Raw genomic sequence first — 23,660 nt, 5'->3', positions numbered from 1 at the left:
CTCTGACTACTTATTAGCTCTTATAACTTATGTAACCCCATTATCCTTATCTACATTAGCCACACGGCTCAGTACCTTTCTCAGCTGGGCAAGTTACATGCTGCCTCTTCAGTGGTCTGTGCAGGAATGGCAGAGGGAGCTTCTGCTTCCAGAATACTCCCAGTGTCTTTGCTCCACCCCTACTTCCTGTCTGGCTTTCCCGCCTATACTGCCTGCCTGGCCAATCAGTGTTTTATTAAAATATGATTGACAGAATACAGACAATTCTCCCACATTTTTGTACTGCTCAGCACACCGTAAGCATTCTGTCTCACGGTCCTGTTCATTGTTGTCAGCGCTCCTTTTAAGGGTGAACTGATGTTCTACTCATCAGGAATATTTTTCACATTTCTGCATTAAATTCAACATTTGCTATATTTTTTTATGCACAGAGTTCTCCAATTTTGGAGGCTACATTCATTCTTGCTCTCCTTGTCACTTGATATTAGGGGATTTTTGTTGGTTTTGTTTTGTTTTGTTTGTTTTTCCATTACTAAGAAAACTAAGGTAGGTTTTCTTAATCTGAGTCTTTTATTCAGCCCTCAAGTAAACCACAATTTGTTGCAGAGAAGGTGTCCCTGTTGTGGGGGGGGTTGTATGATTTGTTTCACTAATGTATTATATTAGCTAATGATAATTCACTATTGAAAATGTCCTATTTTTTTACTTCACTGGTAAACTTGCTGAACGCTCTAATAAATTTTAGTAGTCTATTATCTCACATGGCTTTCATTTATAAATTATGAAATTTTTATAAATTCTTCTTTACATCTTTATAATTGTTACCAGTGGGAATTACTAGCAAATACCAGTCTCCACATTAAGAATGCTGAATCTAAAGTGAGACCTGAGTTCAAACCCCATTTCTGCCACTTTCTCATGGTGAGCTCTCAGTGGGTCGAGCCATAGTGCTTCAGTGTATGAATATGAAATTAGCATTCATGAGTTGGAAGAGCTGATTACATTAAGATCTTTGGCACTATGGCGGAGAAAGAAATGTGTAGAAATATTACTGAATGAAGCCAAGAGTGAAAGATTCACAACCCAGTCTTGGAGGTTTATGGAAATATTCCCCTAGGAAGCTTAAAGACCACTGGCTCAGGTTTGTGTCAGGAGGAAGAACCGGCCATATGGCAGGAGAAGGCACTATTAGATGAAATGGTGCACGCCCCACGAGTCCTGATTGCTGGCCAGGAAAGTAAACAGTGTGTATAAAGTCATTCACTCCACACATGGGCTACTCAACTCTAGATATACAACTATTTACTCTTTCATTAGATGATACATCGCTGGAGAGTCTCGTGATCGTTCTGTTTCTCACATACGCTGGCAGGAAACCATGCCCAAAGAAAGGGGTCAGCACACAGGCACTGTGTACAACAGAACTTCTGCCCTTCCGATAGTCTTCCAGAATTAAAATCCTGCACTTAGAGGACCTATTTGGTAAATAACAGTGACTGCAGATAAGAAAGGCCAAGGTTAATAAGGTAAATGCGTTCCTGCCAAGTCAAACAAGACATTTTCAGCAAAGCCATGTATCAAGTTTCTTCTCAAGCAACCACTGGGGCATCGCTCTATAAGAGTAGCGTCGAAAACCATGAGACACAGATTTGTAAGTCTGATCATTGGACTCACACATAGAAGTGGCATAATAATACTAAGACTTTATGTTTGATTTTTTTATTCTTGGGAGAAGAGGCACTGGATAATTCTTATACTAAAAATATATCTAGATTTTTAAACTTCTCTCATCCTCTTATGCCAAATTGCTTCTAAAATACTTGGCAACTAGAACTAAGAAAACAAAAGGACTCTTGTTTGAATAAATTTAGAGATTACAGTGTGTCATATTTCACTTCCCTTTCATTTATGAAAGTGTTTTCTTTGAAATTGCAAAATTATCCACTCTGAAATAAAATAAAAAAACACGCACGAAATATTAAAGAGCCCTGAGTTGGTTCTGCTGTTTCTTCAATTCTAAAGCATTCACATTTCTAATAATGAATTCAAATATTCTATATGTATCCTCTGTCAAATTAGGCACCTAGAAAAATTCAGTTCACTTCTTGATCCTGGAAATTAGGAGTACACTGGGAAGAATTCTCAATATCCATGTGATCTGATTAGATTACTAGTCAAATCTAGCTGAACACATTTCCCAGATACTCAGCAATGAGGAGTGATTTAAAGGCAACAAAAATGGCATTTGAAAAATCCTACTATCTTGTAGGCAAGGTGGCAGGTGTATAAGGAATCACTGTTTCCCCAACCTCAACCCTTCCAACCCTATCATCACTGTTCTGATCATCCTGTTTACCTGAGAAGAGGAGCTACATAAATATGTTTCCATTCAATTAAATATTATCTGAAGCTTTTTTCCATGCATTCAGTTCTAAAGCAAAAATTCAGCAAATAAATAATATGCATTAATAAATCAATTCTCCTTGACTTAACCATTCTTTCATTTTCAATTTGTGGTGTTTGCATCTGTGTGCTTGTTTTGTTGGTTGGTTAGTTGGTTGGTTGTCTGGCTTTTGAAGACAAGATATTACCAATGCAATCCAGGCTGGTCTTGAACTCAGCATCCTTCTTCCTCCACCTACCAAGTGCTAAAATTGCTTGGTAAGATCGCAAAGGTAGAATGTAAACAAATTTCCAGGAGCAAGACAGGAAATTGGGTTAAAGTTTGATTTTTCATGGAAAACTTCATCTAGAAAATGACTCTTTCAAGCTAGACATGTAAGAATTGCTGTAGGTGGATAGAAAGGAGCTCAGAAGACATCGGGCAGAGCAAGCCTGGCAGGCAAGCAAGAGTTTGTGAAACTTCACCTTCATTCTTGAAGACCTTGGAACTGACATGGCTATCCTGAAGACCATCTCTGAGCACTGCTTCTCCCCTTGTAACCAGTTCTGTGACAGCCGTTGTGTATGTGACCTGTGTCTTCTGCACATCTCTCTGCCTCCTGGAGAACTGTCTCACAACTAGCCACGGCTGATCATTTTCCATTGCTAATTTACAGGCTATGCTCCAGGCTACCCACTCTCCATGCCAGGACTCCCAGAGACTAACACTTTCAACTGCATGGCCCACTTTTACCACAGTCTGGAGATTCCCAAATCAGTTTCTCTCGTTCTGGTTTTAGGTGGAGTCCCTAGCACATTTTATTTTCCTTGCTCTTAGGATGACTATCTTAACACCCCGACTCTTCTCCCATGTGCCCCACTGACTCAAATCTTGCCCAGGGCTTAAAATACAGCCTATGCATTCTAGGCTCTCGACATTACTGGTGACTGAAGAAAACAATTAATAGATAAACTCAGCTATTAGATTCTCTTTGAAAATAACTCTTCTTTCTTCCCTCCAGTAGTTTTTGTTCATTTGCTTAGCTGGTTGATTGGTTGATTGAATGTGTGGTTGGTTGCTTGGGTTTTGGAAACAAAGGTCTTATACTATATCCCAGGCTGGCCTTGAACTCAACATCTTCCTGCCTCTGCCTACTGAGGACTGGAATTACCAGGTATAGGCAACCGTGCCTAGCCTTTCCTATTTTTAATAGTTTTGTTCTCCTTGGTAGCAATATATCCATCCATCCACCCATCCATCCTTTCATCATTCATTCATTCATTCATTAATACATTTAAGTTTCTACCAGAAACTACCATAATCTAGAACCAACATATGGCAAGGCTATGTCAATGAAGAAAATCACAAAAATACATGCTGCATTGCATTTTATTTTGCAGCACAAGAGAACTGTTCGCAACTCATTAGATAATCCTTACATCCAAGTCCAGAGTTCCTTTTTATGAACATAAATAAAGCTCTGAAAACTGAGTATTACCGTCTACATCAGTTACTCAAACATGAACATATATGCATCTACTTATTTATAAATTGCTTTTGAATTGATATCTGAATAAGTTCACTTTTGAACTGATATCTGTGTAAGCTTGCTTGTTGCCAGTTGCACCATAAGACACCCTCGAATTTTGAACACCTGGAAACTAGCCCTGTGTTTGCAATCCCCACGAGCCCCTCTAAGCCTAGAAGTATTACCCACGGGACTGTGTCAGACTGCAACAGCAGCACAGAGAAGAGACGCAGGCACTGTGGGGGCGGGCAGTTTGAAGAGCCTAAATCACAGAAGACTTCTATGTACATGAGGTACTTGTGTCAAACCCCAAAAGAGGTTAAGGAGAGTTGACATATCTCAGATAAGAGAATTCGTGGGGAAAAAAAAAGTAGCCTCAAGTGCAAAGGTTCTTAGGCAAGAACATGGCATTATCGTGGATAAGTAGAAAAGGTGTCTGTGATAGTAAATCAGTGAACCCAGAAGAAGAACAGATGCGACAAGGACAACAGTCATTGTAATTGAACTTGGTTTTTATTGGAGTTAGAGGAGGAAGCAGAGGAGGGTTTGGACAACAACAGCAGTATGGTCCAAGTAGTTTCTTTACAATACTATCCTTTGTGGAATTTAATTTTCAGAAGTAGGTAGCATAAAACAATGGCTTCCAGCCTCTGGCTATGCATGTCAGACTATTTGTCAAGAAATGATCTTATGTTCTCTAATCTTGAGTAGAGTCTGGCCTTATAAGTACTTTTGCCCCGAAGAATGATACAAGTGTGACAGTCAGAATTGAATTCCCAGTCCTTATGTGTTGACAGTTTCTACTTCCTGTCTTACAGAAGCTGAGTGTTATGTAAGTGGGTATGGGCTCCCACCCCTTACCAAGAAGATGTCTGCAATTGACACCCACTTACAAAGTAAAAAAAACTAATCTTCTCCAATGGTATGTTTACCACATTTAACAGTAGGTCACATACCCAGCAATAGATGACCAACACAAAATGGACTCAGGGGTATTTTTGTAGATTTTTTTTTCATATTACTTTATCCGGGCATTTTTGGTCTTAGTGCTCTTTTGCTTGTATATTATGGTTTCCAATGTTATGTTTTTATGGACCTTATGTGTGTGTGTTCCTTGTGTTTGGTATTTTTTTCTGTCTGTTTGCTTTGTAAGGAAAGAAAGAAAGAGATGGAGTTATGTGGTGAGGGAGGTGGAATGGATCTAGGAGAAATCAAGGGAGGGGAAACCAGGAAAAGAATATATTGTACAAAAAAATTTTTTTTCAACTAAAAACAACAATAAAGGCAAGTCTGACAATCCTGAACTCCTCCTGCTGTCAGGGCATTCCACTTAGCCAGGGGGAAAAGCCTTGCGGGGAACAACTAAGCCAACCAAGCCACAGGACAAGCAACAGACACTGTGCTCCACACAAATGGCCCTGTGTCCACAAGGGCCTTGTGGTGCTCCACACAGATGACCATGTGTGTGCCAGGGCCTTGAATCAGAATTGATGGACATCCACGCTGAGCATGCTAGTATTGAAGGAGAGAACACCATCACCACTGTCCCTTGCACAGATCTTTAGCCACCCAAAAAAACTTTTTTTAATTTTATGATAATAAGCTTAGGGTATCAATTTACATAGGGATTGATGATACTGAAATTGATATATGTCAGGCAGTAGACAGTTGAGAAAAGGCAAAAACACTCTCGGTAAAGGCTAGTAAGGTGGTGATGTCATGTTCCTGGAGTCTAAAGAAAGGACAAATCGTGCTACATTACATTGTAGAATGTTATTGGTAACACTGTGGCTTGCAATAGTGTTGAAAGAAAAAAACATGGATATCTGAAAGTGACAACTGTCGAATTTCGAGACTAATACTAAATATGGGACCAGAAAAATGGGCGAGTTTCACGTTGGCTGTGGGGCCATGGCTGCAATCACAGCGTTGGAGAGGCAGACCAGTCTAGCTACACAGCAAGTTCCACGGCGGCATGAACTACATGACACTCTATCTCAAAAACAAAGTACTTGCCTACTTAAAAACAAAACTGATTTTCCTTCTTGCTTGTCTAGACGTCAACAAATTATCAAAGAAACACATGGTCTTGGGGCAAAGTTCATATCTGACGTCCATTAGAACCGGGGTACTCTCAGGTTAAAGACAAATCGCTTGTGTATGTGAACCTCTTATTACCACCTGAGAAAGTTTTAAGGTCACATCTTGTAGCTCTTGTCAGTCACTCTGAAAGACTCCAAAACACCAGTCGGCTCCTCCTACAATATTCTGATTCACAACAGAGTAAAGAGCAACCAGTCTCAGGCATTGTACTAGTATTTCTTCTTAGTGGAATGGACCTCAATAAAACTCAAAGAAAACCCCAAAGTTTTAAAGATTTTTAAACTTAAAAACAAAAATAGAACACCGTCAACTATATAAAAGAACATACAGGTAGTCTAACTCCGAAAGGAGGAAGGAGAAAACTTAATTGAAAACATGAGCTATTTCTTAGGGAAAGAAGAGAAAAGGTCCAAGGAGTCAAATATCCAAAGAGAAGAGATAAAAGGCCAAGAGAACTGACTGTTCTCTGGTGTTTACCACTCTAGTTGGGGCCTTGAACCTGTGAGAACAAGGCTTTAATATGAGGTGGCCTAAAGTCTCATGCAATGGCCAACTTTATTCAGAGCATCAGACAATTTATACTCTGAGAGTTAAAAAAAAAATTTCACCTGAATCAAATATCCAAAGACACGGACAAGCTACAAGCTACATGTGGCAAACACATGATTTCCATAGAGTTATATGAATACTAACAACTGAAGCAAATGCACCACTATCTGCAAAGCCTTGGAGCAGCACATAGGTAGATTCCAAGAATAATTCTGTGTTCTAAAGAAACTGAGATTACAAGTCTTACTTTCTTGGGGTTTTCACACAAGCACTCAGAATTGCCTTCACAGGATTCCATTCTTGGACTGTGTTCTGACTCTCTGGGAACAAATTTGAGCTTTTATTAGGCACACTTTCTCCTTTGAGGACAGAGAGAAGTAAGGAAATAGGCCTGGCTGGGTTTAGAATTTCTGTGGACTAATGGTTATCCCAGCCTTTGTTTTTCTTATTTTTAAATGGCACCATCTCTTGTTTATATCATGTCACTGTATGTTGGGGGCAGAAGAAAGGTCAGAGATCTCAGCACTCAGGAAACAAACAGCATGAGAAAAATACATAACCATAATTTAAAGATCTAATTTAAAAGCTTCAAGGCTGAACTACAGACAATGATATAATAAGCCATAGACAGGAGGTGGCAAAGAGTGACAAAGTCCATCATTACTATCATTTAGATATTGAATGCCATTCAAAGGCATGGCTAAGTAATCTGGTGGCAAAGTCGGTGTGAGCATAAGAAAAACAGAAATTAAAAATAACTCATACTGATTTACTCATTGCTTATTTACAAGACTTGAATGGGATTGTCACCAAACATCACAGGAAAGTATTCTGGGACATGTAAATTATGGAGTAAAGTTAAGACTCCAATGTGTTAAACGTCTAATCAGGGATGATGTACAGACTTTGAATATGAGTCTGGAGTTCATGCTGTAGGTCATGACTAGAGGCATAAATTTATGAATCATCAGCCCATGAAAGCATTAAAATCCGTGCGTCAGGATGAGATCACCAGGAGAGGAAGACCAAGTAGAGACCAGGTTTAAGGCCCCAACTCTCAGACTTTGCTGTATTTTCACGTTGAGAAATAAACAACTAGTTAAAGAGTGAAATGGTTGCTAGTAGGGTAAAGATTGGGACTGGGTAGGGAGGAGAGCCAAGAACTAGCCTGTGTAGTTAACTACATCTAGTTTATTTGACTCTTTAACCAGACAAGTACCCTTTCAGAGGAGAAGTGAACATGTGGTGTGTAGCAGTCTCCTCCCAGACTCCAAACCTTCTATCTTCCTTAAGGGAAGCTCCTTAAGAAAAAAGTAAACAACTCAAAATCACTCCAGGAAGTCCCGGAGACTCACTAGACTCACTAGGCCCCTCCCTCCCAGAATAAACAATCACGACTGTTGAGAGATAATCTTAGACAAGTCAAGCTACAAAACATACTAGACCAACTGCCTGGAAGAAGCAGGCTCAGATAAACTTAGTCACCTGGAAAGGGAATTCTCCAACCCTTTGAGCTGCCAGCAGGCTGGCAGATTTTGTGAGCTGTCACCCATGCTGAAGTGAGCTTTGGTGGTGCAGCTGTCTTTGAGTAGTTCTTGCTTCTATAAGTAACGCCAATTTTTAAAAAGTGGGACTTTGGTGGTATACTTAGTTTGGTCAGTTATGGACTTCTAATATGGGGTGTGTGTGTGTGTGTGTGTGTGTGTGTGTGTGTTGTGTCTCCACATGGAAAAGTCTTCTCACACAACAGCATAGAATTTAATTGGCTTGTTCAAAAGAGTCTAAGAATAGGGAAATTTTTCTATATGTTGGGATAAATGTCAGATATAGTAGAAAGAAATATAACAAAAAACTTTAGGATAATTTTTTCTTAATAGAAGAAATCAGGACATAGGTGATAGGGAAGGTCCACTAGGAAGAAAGAAGGCAGGGAAAGATGGAGCGAAGGGGTTACTAGAGTTACACCCTCGAGTCAAAACAGACAGGAGACTACACACTTGAATTAACTACTTGAATTTCCAGATTTCCTTAAGTCTAATTTGTCTTTTCCATCCTTAATTCTACCCCCAAATTATACCGATCTTATCACCTTAGTTGAACATTTTTCCCATATGGCTTCTGTCTCTGACTTCCTCTACAGCCTTGTTCAGCTGTCAAGCACTTGGATGATGTGATTGACTCTTCCTGAAGTTAATACAAATCACCCCTATGGCCAGTTTGTGGCTAGGCATAAAGAGTCCACTGTCCCATCAGTGTGTGTGTGTGTGTGTGTGTGTGTGTGTGTGTGTGCTCGCGCACATGTACATGGAAATTGGAGATGAGCATGAGATGTCTTCCCCCATCACCTTCCCCCTTGCTTTTGAAACAGCGTCTCTCACTGAAGCCAGCATGTGGAATGACAAGTACATGGAAGAGCAGAGGCAGCATGGCAGGAGCTGGGTCTAGAAAGTATGATGAGGAACCATAGCTTACCCAAGCCTCCAGACACTCAGTTCCAAATCACCAGGGCATCCTCCATAGCAGCCAAGCTAGGTTCTTCAATGTTCCCACTCTCCCTGGCTGTCCAGAAGCTCGGAGGAGGGTGATGATAAGGCTGAACTAGATCAGAGCTCTCCTGCCCACCCTCGGATTTGTGCCTAGGGGAGGAAGGCACAAGGTACTAAAGGAACTAAAAGCCAAACCCACAAAGCCACTCCCACTGCACCCAGAGGAGCTTTCAATAGATGAGTCTGAGTTCTCCCTTCCCCCTTCCCTTTTCACATTTACCCTTCCCCTATTTTGCAAAGACAGGCACACTCCTCCCACTCAGAGTCTCCTCCAAGACTCTGCCACAGACAGGAGTAATTCATATAGGAGATGCCTTCAATCAAAGCCTTGACATTAGTACCTTGTCCACTGCCTTGATACATATTTCCAATATGGTCTTAGTTTATAACTAGTTCCTGTTTATTAAAAGTACAAGAGTTATTTGAGTCATGCACTAAAAATATTAAAAATAACCCTAAACAGTAGTCTTGTATAATAAAATATACTAATGATAATATTTAATTTTAATTTTCTTGTGGAGAATTAAGAATAAAAATTGGAAACAGTCGGGTTCGAGAAAGGACAGTCCAGTTGTTGGGTGTTTGCTTTACAGGCCTGAGGACCTGAGTGCGATCACCAGAACACACATTTCAAAAGAGAGAGGCACGTTTCCCTGAGATTGCAATCTGACCAATGCTGGGGAGGCAGAAGCAGGCAGATTTCTATAACTTACTAACCAACCAGTCCATCCCGACAAATGAGTTCCAAGCCTATAAGAAATTTTGTCTCAAGAGAAAATCAATGATGGATGCCTGAGGAATGACGCCCCCAAAACACCACACACACACACACACACACACACACACACACACACAAACACACATACACACACTCCTATACCCAACATAAACAGAAAACAAAATTGGGAAAACATACGTTTAACTATGAAGATTTTCCACAAAGGGAAAATTCCTCGATCACCTCAGAGCTTGGTCATGAGGTCCCAACGGCGGCTTCGTTTTGGACATTTCAGGGGGAAAGCACAAGAGTAAAGCGTCTACCAGGAAATAGGACTCAAGGTATTGGACCCAGGGACTTCTTAGGGCCTCTTCTGTGTCACAACAATGAATACAGCTCCCTTCCCCCACCAACCCCGTACTCATCCCTTCCCCCAGCCCCACCCTTGATGATTTTCAGTTTCTTTTTCTTCATTTGTTGCAATAATTTCTATCATCCTCCTAACCTGTTCTGCAACGGCTAAAGACGTAGAAGAAACGAGCATTTGGAGAAAGCACACATATCTACACTCAGATCCATATATCACCATCATACTATGGCTATGGACCTCTACCCTGCAGTTGGCTAGAACACTTCAAACCCATGCACGTCAACACTCTGGCTCCAGGAGAATGTGTCCAGACACAACAGAAATGGCCCCAAAAACCCCACCTTCCAAATTCTGACCCCAGCACTGAATACCTGACTTCTAATCAGCTTTTATTATCATTCTGTGTGTATGCATGATGGAGATCGGAGGCACAGGTGCCCTGGTACATCATGGCGTGGGTTCTCTATCCACCATTACACAGTTTCATGGTTTGAACTCAGGTCACCAGGCTTATGTAGCCAGCTCCTTTACTCAACAAGTCATCTTGCTGGCCCAAAACAATAACACTTTAGAAAGAGATAACATTGTTTAATACAAAGCAAAACAATCACTTAAATGATGGCCAGTGCCTGCTTCCTGGTACAGACATGTGCTTTTATTTCTCATGTACTGAACACAAAGAGCCGGACACCCACAGAAACAGCAGGGATAGAGTCAGCCTTAACTTCAGCGGGGTCTCCCTAGCTGATCCTATACCACAGGGACAATGTCTCCCTAACTGGATCCTAAATAGACCAACGTCTCACTAGCTGGATCCTAAGTGGACTGATGTCTCCCTAGCTGATCCTATTCCACATGGATGGTGTCTCCCTAGCTGGTTCCTAAGTAGACCAATGTCTTTCTAGCTGGATCCTAAGTAGACCAATGCCTGGCTAGCTGGATCCTACTCCACACAGAAGGACATGGCAGCACCACCTATTGCTCTTTTCCCTTTTGTACAGTAGGAACAAACATTAAACGCATTAGAATTCAATGGGGCTGTGCCTATGGCAAACCAACATAATGCCCGAGACACCAGAACCTTCCTGTTAGTAACTTTCGGGCTCACATTTCCTTCCTTCTGAACACGTTAACAATTTTTACGTCAGTATCTCAGTCACGATTTCTAGACCATCCTTGCTCTTCCATCCAATGTAACCCAAATACAATTTAAAATAGTCCTTCTATCTGCTGATAGCTGCTAACACACATGCACATATTCAAACCTGTAAGATATACAAATATATGCATATGTAATTTTGATATTAGTTAAAGGAAACACAATATAAAATAATTATTAATAAATTGCAGTCCGCTTTTGCATTCTCCCAAAACCCACTCATTTTCTCTCAACACTTCTGCAGAACGTTCCCTCCCACTAATGCTGGGTTGCAGCCATCCCCTGCTGTTGCCAGAGCCGCTGCATAGAGGTTCGGAAGAGCTAATGTTGAGGCAGAGAAGAAGGAACATGCCAATCCCACCATCTAAAGTCATTCCTTAGGTGACTTCCTAAAGAAGACATCTCAAAGAGCAGCCAGTCACCCTCAGTCAGGATGCAGCAGGAGAATCTTCTTCTCCCACCCCTCCTGGAGTCCTTCCTTCCTACTTGAATGGATAAAATGACGAGCAGAGGGACTGAGGAACAGAAATCAATCCAGCTTTGCCCATTATGAGCCATTATTTAAAAACTGATACACACTAGACAGATCTTTTCATTCAGGGACCAGAAATTTTTCCAAGGGATCAAACACATACAGAAATTATTTGATTATAATCTTTCAATATAAAATTAATAATATCAGCTACAAAAGCAACTTGAAACCAAAACTCTAACATCATAACATTGGTCCAAATAAAGTAGCAATTGTCACTATCAAACTGTGGGAAATAGTTCAATGGGAATAATTCATTTCTTATCAGCATTGCAATCTTAGGTCTGTCTGGGTCGGAAGAGGTCAACCCTTCCAAGCCCTGTTTTCTTGCATAAGTTTTTGAAGTTAGCTTACACACTGATTACTATATGCACAATTATTTATATTTACTGGGTGCTCCGTGTGACACTTTCCAAGCATGTGTATACTTAGAACAATGTTTAGAGCTTAGAGCTGAAGTCGTTGGCTGTAACTCATGTTACTACCCGATTCAGGCTATGGACTGAAGACTTTATTTCCCGTGTTGTCAGTAGCCAGCGTTCAGAAGAATGATTGACAAAATGCAAGAGCAGAGAAATCTAGGAGACAACGGACAGAGGTTTAAAGTCTAAAATGTTTTAAAAGGCTAGGATCAGACGCCCTTTAATAGAGCTGATTAGTGTCACAAACATTTCCCTCCAGAAAAATCTACATCTGCAGAATTCCTTTCAGCCTTCCTGAAATTGCTGAGGGGCAACACACCTTAGCTGACTTGCTTGCCAAGGTCAAAATTCTTCAGGCTCCAAATTCTGTTTCAATAAACTTAAGCCATTTTTTTTAATCTTCAAAATTAGTTTATAACAATATGTGTCACTCATTGAGTGTTATTTAACTGGCTCATTAAAGTTACTAAGTAGCAAAAAATATGTGTCACTGACAAATTTTATATCATGCAATACGCCTATTGACATTTCCTATAATTGAAACAAGATTTAAACAAAAAAAGCACCATAGCATTTTTCCTTTAACCCACCAGAACTAGTTGCCCACCACACTGTAAAGCTGCTCCCAGCAACAGCATCCAAACTATGAAAAGGCTGTCAGAAACCTGAGCTAGGGAAAACCTACCCCCTATCATGTTCCAAAACAGATCACAAGGCAAGAGGACCCATGAGAGTCCGACTGCAAACTCCCAGAGGAAAAAAGAGAGAAGCATAAAATCAGAACATGCTCACACACTTAGAACATGCCTGAAGCACTTTCTGATGCTTCGACATTAAGTAAAACTTCTGATTTTTATTTTATTTTTTTTCATTTTAAAAGCCTCAAATGACTATTGCTTTGTCTCTCGTCCTTTATTTTCTATCGGCATCCCTTCTGGAGTAGCATCCCCTCTTTTATGAAGCCCACTCAGTTTTCTTCAGAAAATCCTCTAAATTATTCAATGCTAATAAGGATCTAACTTGCAACCTCTACACAGAAATTTGGCTAATCTTAGTTATCTGACTATTTACCAAATCAAAACAGAGAACCCAGCAAGTACAATCAGACCTCCCCTGCTACAGACAAAGGTCAGGGTGGGTGATAGGCACTGGCAGAGACCTGACACCAAGGAGAGGACCAGAAATCAGTTTAAATCACCAGTGGAAGCAGCTGGAGGCAGTCACTTGTTTCCACTCCTCCTCTGACGACTCTGCGAAGAGTCTGGAACCTGCAGCGTTTACAGTGTTTACATGTTTCCTTGTCCTTGGAAGTTAGCACAACCTTAACAACAGAGGGGTTATAGAAATTCTTTTGACCTTTGCATTGCTGCAGAATTGCAGCCTCAAAATCACTTGAAAAAGTTAGCCGGGTTTTCATCTAACGCCCCCGTGAGTACGGATTTGATTTCAGGACAATTTTCCAGCATTGCTTCGCTTCAGTATGGCATTACAGACAGACAACTACGGTGATAAGCTTTAGGTGATTCGAGCTAAGTTGTAGCTAATACATACCCAGGCTATGGCCATCCCTGCGCACTTCTTTCCCTTAGAAGACACATCTTCATCAAGGAAGAAGTGATTTTTCAAAATGGAAAGAGAGAGAGAGAGTTCAGAGCACGCATCCATTCACCAGGGCCAGCAGAAGTTTGGAAGGGGAATGTGGAAAGGAGAGAAGCGCTGGTACCTTTCCTGACCTCTCTGAGCTCCTAGGGTAGATGGGGAACTCAGCCTTCCAAGCAGCAGGATCCTGTCTTCGTCCAACTCTGCAGCTGGGCGGGGGCAGACAGACGCGCGTTGCTCCCCCTGGGCCTGCCCTGGCAAGGTCCCTGCAGCGCGGAGCGAGGTACACCACAAGCTGCAGGGCGCAGCGGGCTGGTGAGACTCGCAGGAGGACCGGCAAGCGGTGCCCTACCCTGCAAGGGCAAGATGTAGAGGAGAACCCCAGAGAAGAATGGCTGGACAGAAGGGAAAACACTCTGCATATAGTGCCACTGAGTACTGAAGTCTCGGTCAAGAGGGCGGGGCGCCTTGGCCCGCAGCTGGTGGGGAGACGGGTGCCTGAGTAGAGCCAGAGCTGGGAGGGGCCCCGGGCGTAGGCTTTCGGGAAAACTTCCATTGTTGATCCACCACCACCATCACCACCGCCTCCCATTCTGTACCTCCATCGAGTTCTGGCTGCAGGGTGCGAGGCGGCAGCCAGTGTGAGCAATCAAGGTACGAGGGGCGAATCAGCTGGGGTTTCCCCGGTTTCCCAGTGCGCTTTCCAGGCGGGGAGTCCCAACCCCAGCTAAAAGAAAAGTGAAAGAAAAAGAACCCAAGCTGAGTCGGAGAACAACATCCTGGAGGAGCCTACGGGAGGGGCACCCGCTCCCGGGCCACCACACCAGGTGCCCACATGATTTGGCCACTGCCAGGCCCCCAGGGCACAGAACCTGAAGGGCAACTGAGAGCAGAGAGCATTCCCCGCCCCCTGGGCAGTCGGCCACAGCCTCTGTGTGTCCTGGAACGCCTTGGCCTTCTGTGAAGTCTCAAGGAGCTGGCGTGAGTTCACAGGTTGCCGGCATCCACAGCAACAGGTCTTGGAGGAAGGCTGGAAGCCTTGGAGGGCGGCTGGAAGGCTTTCCCCAGAAAAACCCTGAGAACTGTACTCAGCCAGCACGGGGAGGATTGGGTCTGGAATGGGCGGTCCTCCAGAACAACCCTTGACCGGCTGCAGAGTCAGGAAAGGGAAGTTTCTGAACTCTTCTTACTAGAGGCTATCCGGGGGACTTTTTGGATAGGAGAGTAACCTTCCACTAAATGGACCCCTCTTGGATTACTCTTCCAGCCTGATTTGTAGCTGAATGTAAAACATTGCACTTGTCTCTAACAAAGTATGGTTACAGCAGCATCCTTACGCTGGAACTTAGGAATGGTTGTAGTAATGAGGCATCAACTACCCGTCCATGGCAGGCTGCAGGGGAGTCTGGATTCTCAGCTTCGCAGGCTCCTCCGAGCAAGGCAGGCAAATGAATCACTGAAAAGACCCAGTGGCTTAAAAACCTTTTAAGAAAGCCAGGGGAGATGATGAGGCCTCCTGACAATAAGCTGAAAATGCAACTATGTTCTCTTTGCTTCATTTTAAAAAAAAATGGTAAAACTAAAATATTTGAATAATTAAATATTGCCTTGTACGGCATTGCTCATAAAATCGTTTTTATGAGAAGTTCGCTTTCACAAGCTTATCTTGCGTCATGTCGCGTTTACAGCTGAAACGGTAACTAACAGACGTTTTGGTAACAATCACGCCATACTTGACTTGTGATCATCAGAAGTGAAACCACGTATTTTTACAACCATTCAAAATTTTACTACCATTATAAATCGTATTTAAAGAAATGTAAGAATCCAACTGGAGAAATGACCCAGTGTGGTTCAGAATGCTTGTTGCTCGGGCAGAGGACTGACCTCCATTCCCAGGACCCTCCTGAGATGGTGTCCACAAACGCCTGTAACTCCCGCTCCAGAGGATCCAACAGCTCTGGCCTCCTGAGGAACCTGCACTTGACCTGTGTGCACAGAGAAAGGGGGGAGGGAGGGAGAGGGAGAAGGAGAGGGAGGCAGGGGAGATAGATACATTTATTAAAAAATCAAAATGGAGGAATCATATTTTGAACGTAACATTATAACGAGTTTTCTCGAACAATGCCAATGAGTTTCCAGCCCTATCACTTTTCTCCCACGGTAAGCTGAAGCTCCGCTTTGCCAAATGAGCATGCGCTGAGGACGGCCCTAAAGCTGGCAGGATGTCCATTCCAGGGATGTAACCGCAGCGAGCACTCCAGCATGAGTTACCTAGAGGTGACCAAGTAGGTCACTCCCCCAAGCCTCAGCTTGGTCCACCCGCGACAGAGCTGTGTGTACTCCTGTAATGGTGATTCTTCTCACACCTCCTTTGAGCTCTTCATGGCTTCCGTGTGCTCTGCGGCTGGTAGAGGACTCAATTCCTGGACCACAGCCACTGCCTCCTAGCACAGCCAGATGTTGCTGCCACCAGAAGACACACATAGATCCCAAAGTGTCCTCCTTTGTTGGCATGCTCCACGGAGGCAGCTGCTTTCAGTCAGACTTCCACCAGTCTTGCCATCCAGGCCATGCTGACTGTCCCCAGGACTGACCAGGCATGCCTGCCTGACAAGACACTTTTCAACGGCGGCAGCCGCCACCATGTGTTAAAGTTCTGAACTAATGGAGAATTTCCATAACACTTCATGAAACCAGTGAGGCACTTCGTCTAAAGAGTAATCTCAGTCTACAAAAACAGTAAAAACCGGACGAAAACTACTAACTCCATACACATACGGAGATGTCTCTGGCTATGGGGACTCCATGGATGTACGCAGTGGGCTCTGGATAAGGTGCTGGGTGAAACATGAGGCATTTATGCAGATCCGGGGTAAAAATAACACTAATGACAATAAAGTCAAATGGAGCATTGGAGCACAGGGCACACTGTGTCCTCCTAGTGCCTCTCAAATACGTACGGCAAATTTGCTTTCTTAATTACAGATAAGAAGAAAGTTTTTAATTACTCACAAGTGCCTGCAGTCCAATGGCGTTCGCTTTGCGGCATAATTTGCTTTTGTCGTGTTCTGCTCCAACAGAAAGTTTTAATATATGCAGCTTTATTTTCATGTGCCACAGGCTGTTTGGCAAGATATTGAAAATTACTCACTCCAGTGAGCAAATAAATTCCACCACATAAATTAAAAGGAAAAACCAAGGCTGATGAAACAGCCTTAGCATTGCCTTAAGAGAGCTTTGGCCATTAAGACGTGGAAAGGACTGAAAGCCAACAAACTGAAGCGCGCAGAGGCGGCTGGAGCAGCGATTTTCAGAGAATGAACAGAGAAGTCAGAGTTTAGAAAGCTAAGCAAAATGTCTGATTGTTTTCTGAAGATTAACTTTGCCATCTTTAAAATAAGTTGCTAGATGAGTGTGGTGGCTCGTGTCCATCGGCCAGTGCTTAGGATTCTGAGCCATGAGTTCGATGCTTACCTGGCCTACAGCATGAGACGTTGCCTCGAAAAGGAAAGAAAGAAAAGAAATGACTTAATAATTATTATTTCAATAGATTTTTGAGTAAAAGAAGGAGTTAAATATTAGCTCATATGATTTAATGAATCAGTCCATAGCTGATTCATTTCATTTATATCATTTATAGTCCCCTAAGGGTTAGTTAGTTACAGGGGTGGAATATGATGGTCTTTGGAAAGTGGCCTGTCCTAACTCAAGTTTCCTTGATATTATGTCAAAAATGTGCAAACCTGAAAGATGCAGTGGCCCTTCCTCCTTTCTCTCTATCTCCTCTCTCCTCCCTCTTTCCTCCACATCTCCTTCTTCGGTCCTCCCTCCTTCACTCCTCCCCTCTCTCCCTCTTTTCCTCCCCCACGGTAAGGAAACTCACTTGCTTGTCAAGATGGGCTCATTTCTCAGTCATCTTGGGGGCCGTGGGAAATGAGCTGTGCTAGCTATAGCTTCTGTACACCTTACACAGTGTTTCTGGGCCCACTGTATTTTAAATTGTTTTAGTTTCATTTCACACACTGGTGGGGTACATATACTATAAAATTCTATGCACACATGCAAATAAACACAGGCATTAGCACATGTGTGCTCATAAGCAACATTCAGAAGTATGTTAGAGATTATCACCTTATTTTACAAATGTTAAATTGGGGTCGAGGGTGATTCTGTATTTGCTTCTCTCTTACTGTTTTGTTCGTTTTTGTTTTGTTTTGATTTTCTTTTCCATGCGCCTCACGTGGCATGGCAATTGACTGATAAGGTCGTGAACTTAAGAAATCTAGCCCGAGCCCCAACCTCTATGCTCTGCTTCTTCTCCACTGATAACCGCATTCCGCTGCTTCTGAAACACAGGCTGGAGAGGAAATAATCCGGGGCCTCACAGGTGTGCTCTCTCAAGGAGTTTAGCCACTGGAGGATGCTCATCAATTGCCTTGAATTTCCGCCTGCTGAGCTCTTTGTGTTTCTGCAATGGAAATGCCCTGACTACTGCAGCCCTGCTTCAACCGTGGCTCATTTGAATAAAGTGATTGACAGCAGGCTGGCAGAGAGCAGCTGAACAGTTAAAGCCACACAGTCAATGGCAGACAGGTTGCTGCTAGTTGTTAATCAGATGGGCAACAGTATTGAAGTGTGATAGCTGGGTGTATCCATGGCAATGCAAGAGATGACACCTGGTTCAAGGTGGGGAGGAATTGACACAGAATGTTTCGCATGTATCTCAGAACACATGCAGGAGGAACACGCGATTTAAACAGAAACAGCAAGTGAATTCATTTGGTAATAGACCTATTGAGAACAGGCTTCTAAAATTGACCTTCTCAATCAGAATCCAATGCAAAATACATAAATTACCCCTCTTAGATTTCTCATTTGAGCATATAAAGAGGAAAATCGATATTGTTGACATTTATTTCAATACTCTGCATCACATATACTTGTTGGCAATGATAAACACGCTTGAAATTATTGTCTGACTTATTTTGTTGCTTTTACTTATTAGATGAGGGTGGAGGCGTGGGCACATGCCAGGCACACATGTGGAACTCGGTAAGAGAACAACATGTGGAGGCATGGGCACATGCCAGGCACACATGTGGAACTCGGGAAGACAACAGCATGTGGAGGCATGGGCACATGCCAGGCACACATGTGGAACTCGGGAAGACAACAGCATGTGGAGGCATGGGCACATGCCAGGCACACATGTGGAACTCGGGAAGAGAACAACATGTGGAGGCGTGGGCACATGCCAGGCACACATGTGGAACTCGGGAAGACAACAGCACATTGCAGTGCCCTGATTTGCCAAGCAACAGTGTTCTCAGCAGAAAGATTACAAGACTGCTTTGGGGGTTACGTTCAGATTAAACTGAGCTCCCCTTTCCCTCCCCTCTTTCCTTATACAAAAATCAATTCAAATTCATCAAAGGCATAAATATAAAAATTTAAAGCTATGTAACTAAATGCATATTAGTCAAGATTCTCTAGATCGGTTCTCAACCTTCCTAATGCTGGAACCCTTTAATACAGTTCTTCATGTTATGGTGACCTCCGACCATAAAATTATTTTTTGTTGTTGCCACTTCATAGCCATAATTTTGCTACTGTTAAAATCACACTGTAAATTTTTATTGGAACAGGAGGTTTGCAGAAGGGATCATGACCCACAGGTTGAGAACGACTTCTCTAGCGATGCAGAAAGGATGGAATATATATGCGAGGATGCTCTATTAGATTGGCTTACACAAACGACAAACCCAACGATGCTGTCTTCACATTAATGAGGCTGAATTGGTAGTAGCTGCTCAATGTATTAGGCTGAATGCCTGCCTCTGCTGACCCATCTGACTCTTAGGATCTGGGAGAGCCTGGATGTCATTTGGGGTTAGTCAATGTTGAAAGGCCGAAGAAGCTAAGAGCTTACTTCAGTCAGCAAGGAATTGCAGCAGCAGCAGCAGCAATTAGGGTGAATGACCTGGGCAGAACAATGGGAAAGCAACAGAAATGCAGTCAGATGAAAAGTAAGGCTTTCCCCTCATTCCAGAAGGTGACACATTCAGGTGGCTCTTTCCACTTCAAATAACCTGCATGTATTAGTCAGGACTACCTAGACTGTAGATTTTGTTTCTCTAGATACATGGGATTTAATAGAGTGGCTTACAGCTGTGGTTTGACTGTTGCAACAATGACTGTCACACACTGCAAAGTCCAAGAATCAAAAAGTGCTTCAGTCTAGGAGTCTGGATGTCTCAGTTGGTTTTCAGTGTATGTCCAAATCCCAAAGAAGTGGTGGCAATCAATACCAGTAAGGGAATGGACTTGCCAGAGAGTGAGGGAGTGGAAGCAAGCAGGCAAAGAACAAGAGCTTCCTTCCTGCGTACCCTTTGTGTAGGCTGCCACCAGAAGGGTGCGGCCACATTAAGATGGGTCTCCCACCTCAGATGAGCCAATCCAAAAAAAAAAAATTCCCTCACGGGTATGCTCAGACACTTGGGTTTCAGTTAACTGCAGATGTGGCCATCACACTGATCAAGAGTCCCTTCCAGGAGCCCAGAGGCTGGCCTCCTAGTCAGCTCCACATTAAGTCAGGATGACAACCAAAATGAGCCATCACAATGGGATTCTTTTCTTAAATCATAAGGGAAACTCTTCAAGGCAGGTTTTGTTTTTAGAACAAATCTCCAGAGCACAGAAAACAGAAGCAAAAATATACAAACAGATTCCAATAAACTCACTATAAATATTCTTTATATTTAAAGGGAGATATGTTATAGAGATGAATACTTTGCATTGGTATGGATCTTGGTTTATTGATACAAATATAAGGTCAATTTTGTTATATGTGTTTCTGTTCTACTTTAAGGTATTGTATTTGTGCAGCTCATTTAAAATGTTATTTATAGTGAAAAATACAAGTTAATAGATAATCATTTATTTATAATAGTCAAACTTGTAGTCATGTTAGTTAGGTTTTCTAGATGTACAGAGATATATTTCAGATGGATAGGTGTTCTTCAAACCTTTGAAAAATAACAGAATATGACATTTAAAATGTTTTAACTTAGGACTTTTTATGACAGTGAGACATGTCTGCTTCTGGCAGCACCAATTACTTTAGAGAGGTTGATGGGCATTGAAGAAACTCGTTATAAAATTTGCCTTCACTGTGACAAGGCTAGCCATTTAGGCAAAAAAAGCTGCTCTTGCCTGGACTGCTTGTTGGTATGCTGTATGAACTAGACAAGGAGGGCTCACAAAAAAATGACTGTTAAAGTTGCCAAAACAATGTTAGACGGTCCTTCAGGGTTCCTGCTTCATAATAAAGTCTGCCAGACATTCTGCAGACACCGAAGAAAGTGACTAACAAACTGCAAATATCGGTGAAATTGTCTTTGAAATTTCCTGCTTCATAAAAACATCTGCCAAATACTATGAGTCTGTAGGCTGAAGATGGATGCCCCAATGTTACAAAGAAACTTTGGGTGTGACTGTTCAGACAGTGAGATGTCTTTGTCAATTCTAGAGTTTTAAAAGTTGCTTGCAATGCACTTCCTGTTTACTTAAGTAATATTATGTCCTTTTGGAGTTAAAAAAGATAGTTATAATTATAAAAAATAAATTAGATATAAAACTTCAGACTCACAAAGATAGGATAGATGAGAGAATATTTTTCTTAATTAGCCAAAAGTAAATAGACTAAATATTTTAACTATTATTCTTGCTTAATAACTGTTTCGTTGTATGTAATTTTACTATGTTAAAATTAAAACTTTCCTTTTTATTTGAACAAAAAAGGGAAAAATGGTTTGGGAAGTCCTTCTGTATATATGTTGCTTTTATTGGTTAATAAATAAAGCAACTTTGGCTGATGGGCAGGACAAAATAGAGTAAGACAGGAATTCCAAGCAGATAGAGGAGGGAAAAGGACAGAGTCAGGGAGATGCCATGTAGCAGTTAAAGGAGACAGATGCCACCAAAATCTTACCATTAAACCATGGTAAAAAACAAAGTAATAAAAATGGGTTAATTTAGAATGTAAGAGTTAGTTAATAAAAAGCCTAAGCAAAAAGGCCAAGCAGTGTTTTGATATAGTTTCTATGGGATTATTTTGGGTCTAGACAGCTGAAAAACAAACAAGCAGCCTCTGCCTACACAGATCCAGTCAGGATGACAACCAAAATGAACCATCACAATGGAATTCTTTTTTTAAATCATAAGGGAAACTCCTCAAGGCAGGTTTTTTAGAACAAATCTCCAGAGCACAGAAAACAGAAACAAAAATACACAAACGAATTCCTTTGAACTTACAATCTTCTACATAGAAAAAGAGAATCAATAAAAAAAATAACTCACAGATTTGGAGAACATAATTGCAAAATAGCTATCTTATAAGGGGTCAATAACCAAAATGTCCAACTCAACATCAATAGATGAGGCATCAAAGTTCCTAGTTTTGAATAAATGTATATCATAACATTTTTCTCAAGGCAGACACATAAATGGCCAGGAAGTACATGAAAACAAAAAAGCTCTTTATCTGTAAAAGTCGGGAAAGCACAAATTTAAGCACAATGAAGTATTACCTGATGTCAATAAGAATGGCTGTTACTAAAAAGGCAAAAGATAATACAAGTGATGGTGTGGGCATGTGGAAAACTTGGCACACTATTGTTTTAATGTGAATTATAGCCTTTGTGGGGTAAGTACAAAAGTTCCTTAAAAACATCAAACAGCTATCACACGACCAAACAGCCCCGCTCAGGGACGTACACAAAAAAACTGAGTCAGTCTGAGAAAGGAGTCTGCACTCTTGGGCATCTCACCTTATTATTGGCATCACTAAGAAAAGGAAGCAAGAAAGTAGTGCGTTTGAAAGAAAACATGATACAGACACCATGGAAAAACATTCACCCTCTGTGTAAGGATGAAACCTTGCCATTTGCCACAAAAATGAATAGAAGCAAAATGCATTTTGTTCTATAAAATGATCCAGGCAAAGAAGGACAAATGTTGCCTGATGCCATTAATATGAGGAGTCCAAAAAGCTCATCTAGAAATAGAAACTAAAACAATGATGACTAGAATTTGGACAATGAAACTGGGATGAGAAAAATGTAACCATGGATGTTAAGTCACTGTCTGAGGGAAGAAAGACTTTCTGATAGTCTTTATAAAGAATGACAATTATAGGTGATGATAATATATTATCTCTGTGTACTTAAATATATATATATATATATATATATATATATATATATATATATATATATATAATAGACGACTTTGGATACTTCACCATGATAAGTGATGGTGGTTGGAGGGAGGAGATTGATGTATTTAATTTAATTTAAATACCATATAGTAAATACATATACATAAATACACACACATCAAACATCATATGGTACACCAGATGGTTTAAATGAGAAATGCCCCATTGGCTTGCACATTGGAACACTTGCTTCCTCGTTGGTGGCAAAAATTTGGAAGGTTGTGGAATTTTTAGAAGGTATCTCACTGGGTGAGTTTTGAAGGATTTATAGACTGCTCCCACTCCTGCTCTGTGGACAGATGAAATGTGATCAGCCATCTTGCTCCTGCAACCCTGCCGTGCCTTCCACGATGGATCCTACTCTTCAGGAACCACGAGTTAATGCGAACCCTTTCTCCCCCAGTTGCTTTGGTCATGGCATTTTGTCACAGAAACAGAGAAGTAAGTAACAATGCATCATTGATATGTATA

At 41.7% G+C, this 23,660-nt stretch overlaps 1 protein-coding gene across 1 annotated transcript in view; it reads right to left on the bottom strand.

Moving 5' to 3' along the window:
* Positions 1-14,465, bottom strand: part of Il15 (interleukin 15) — an 82,663-nt gene extending 68,198 nt beyond the window's left edge. Inside the window, exon 1 of the mRNA XM_087900685.1 lies at positions 14,034-14,465. The gene's annotated coding sequence lies outside the window, so the exon portion shown is untranslated. The remainder of the gene's footprint in view (positions 1-14,033) is intronic.
* Between the last annotated feature and the right edge of the window lie 9,195 nt (positions 14,466-23,660).

The sequence above is a fragment of the Myodes glareolus genome, chromosome 22 (genome assembly GCF_982192425.1).
Source record: "Myodes glareolus chromosome 22, mMyoGla1.1, whole genome shotgun sequence".
Classification (NCBI taxonomy): domain Eukaryota; kingdom Metazoa; phylum Chordata; class Mammalia; order Rodentia; family Cricetidae; genus Myodes; species Myodes glareolus.
Note: the sequence above shows the minus strand (reverse complement) of the source record. Positions and strands in the feature narration are given on the sequence as shown.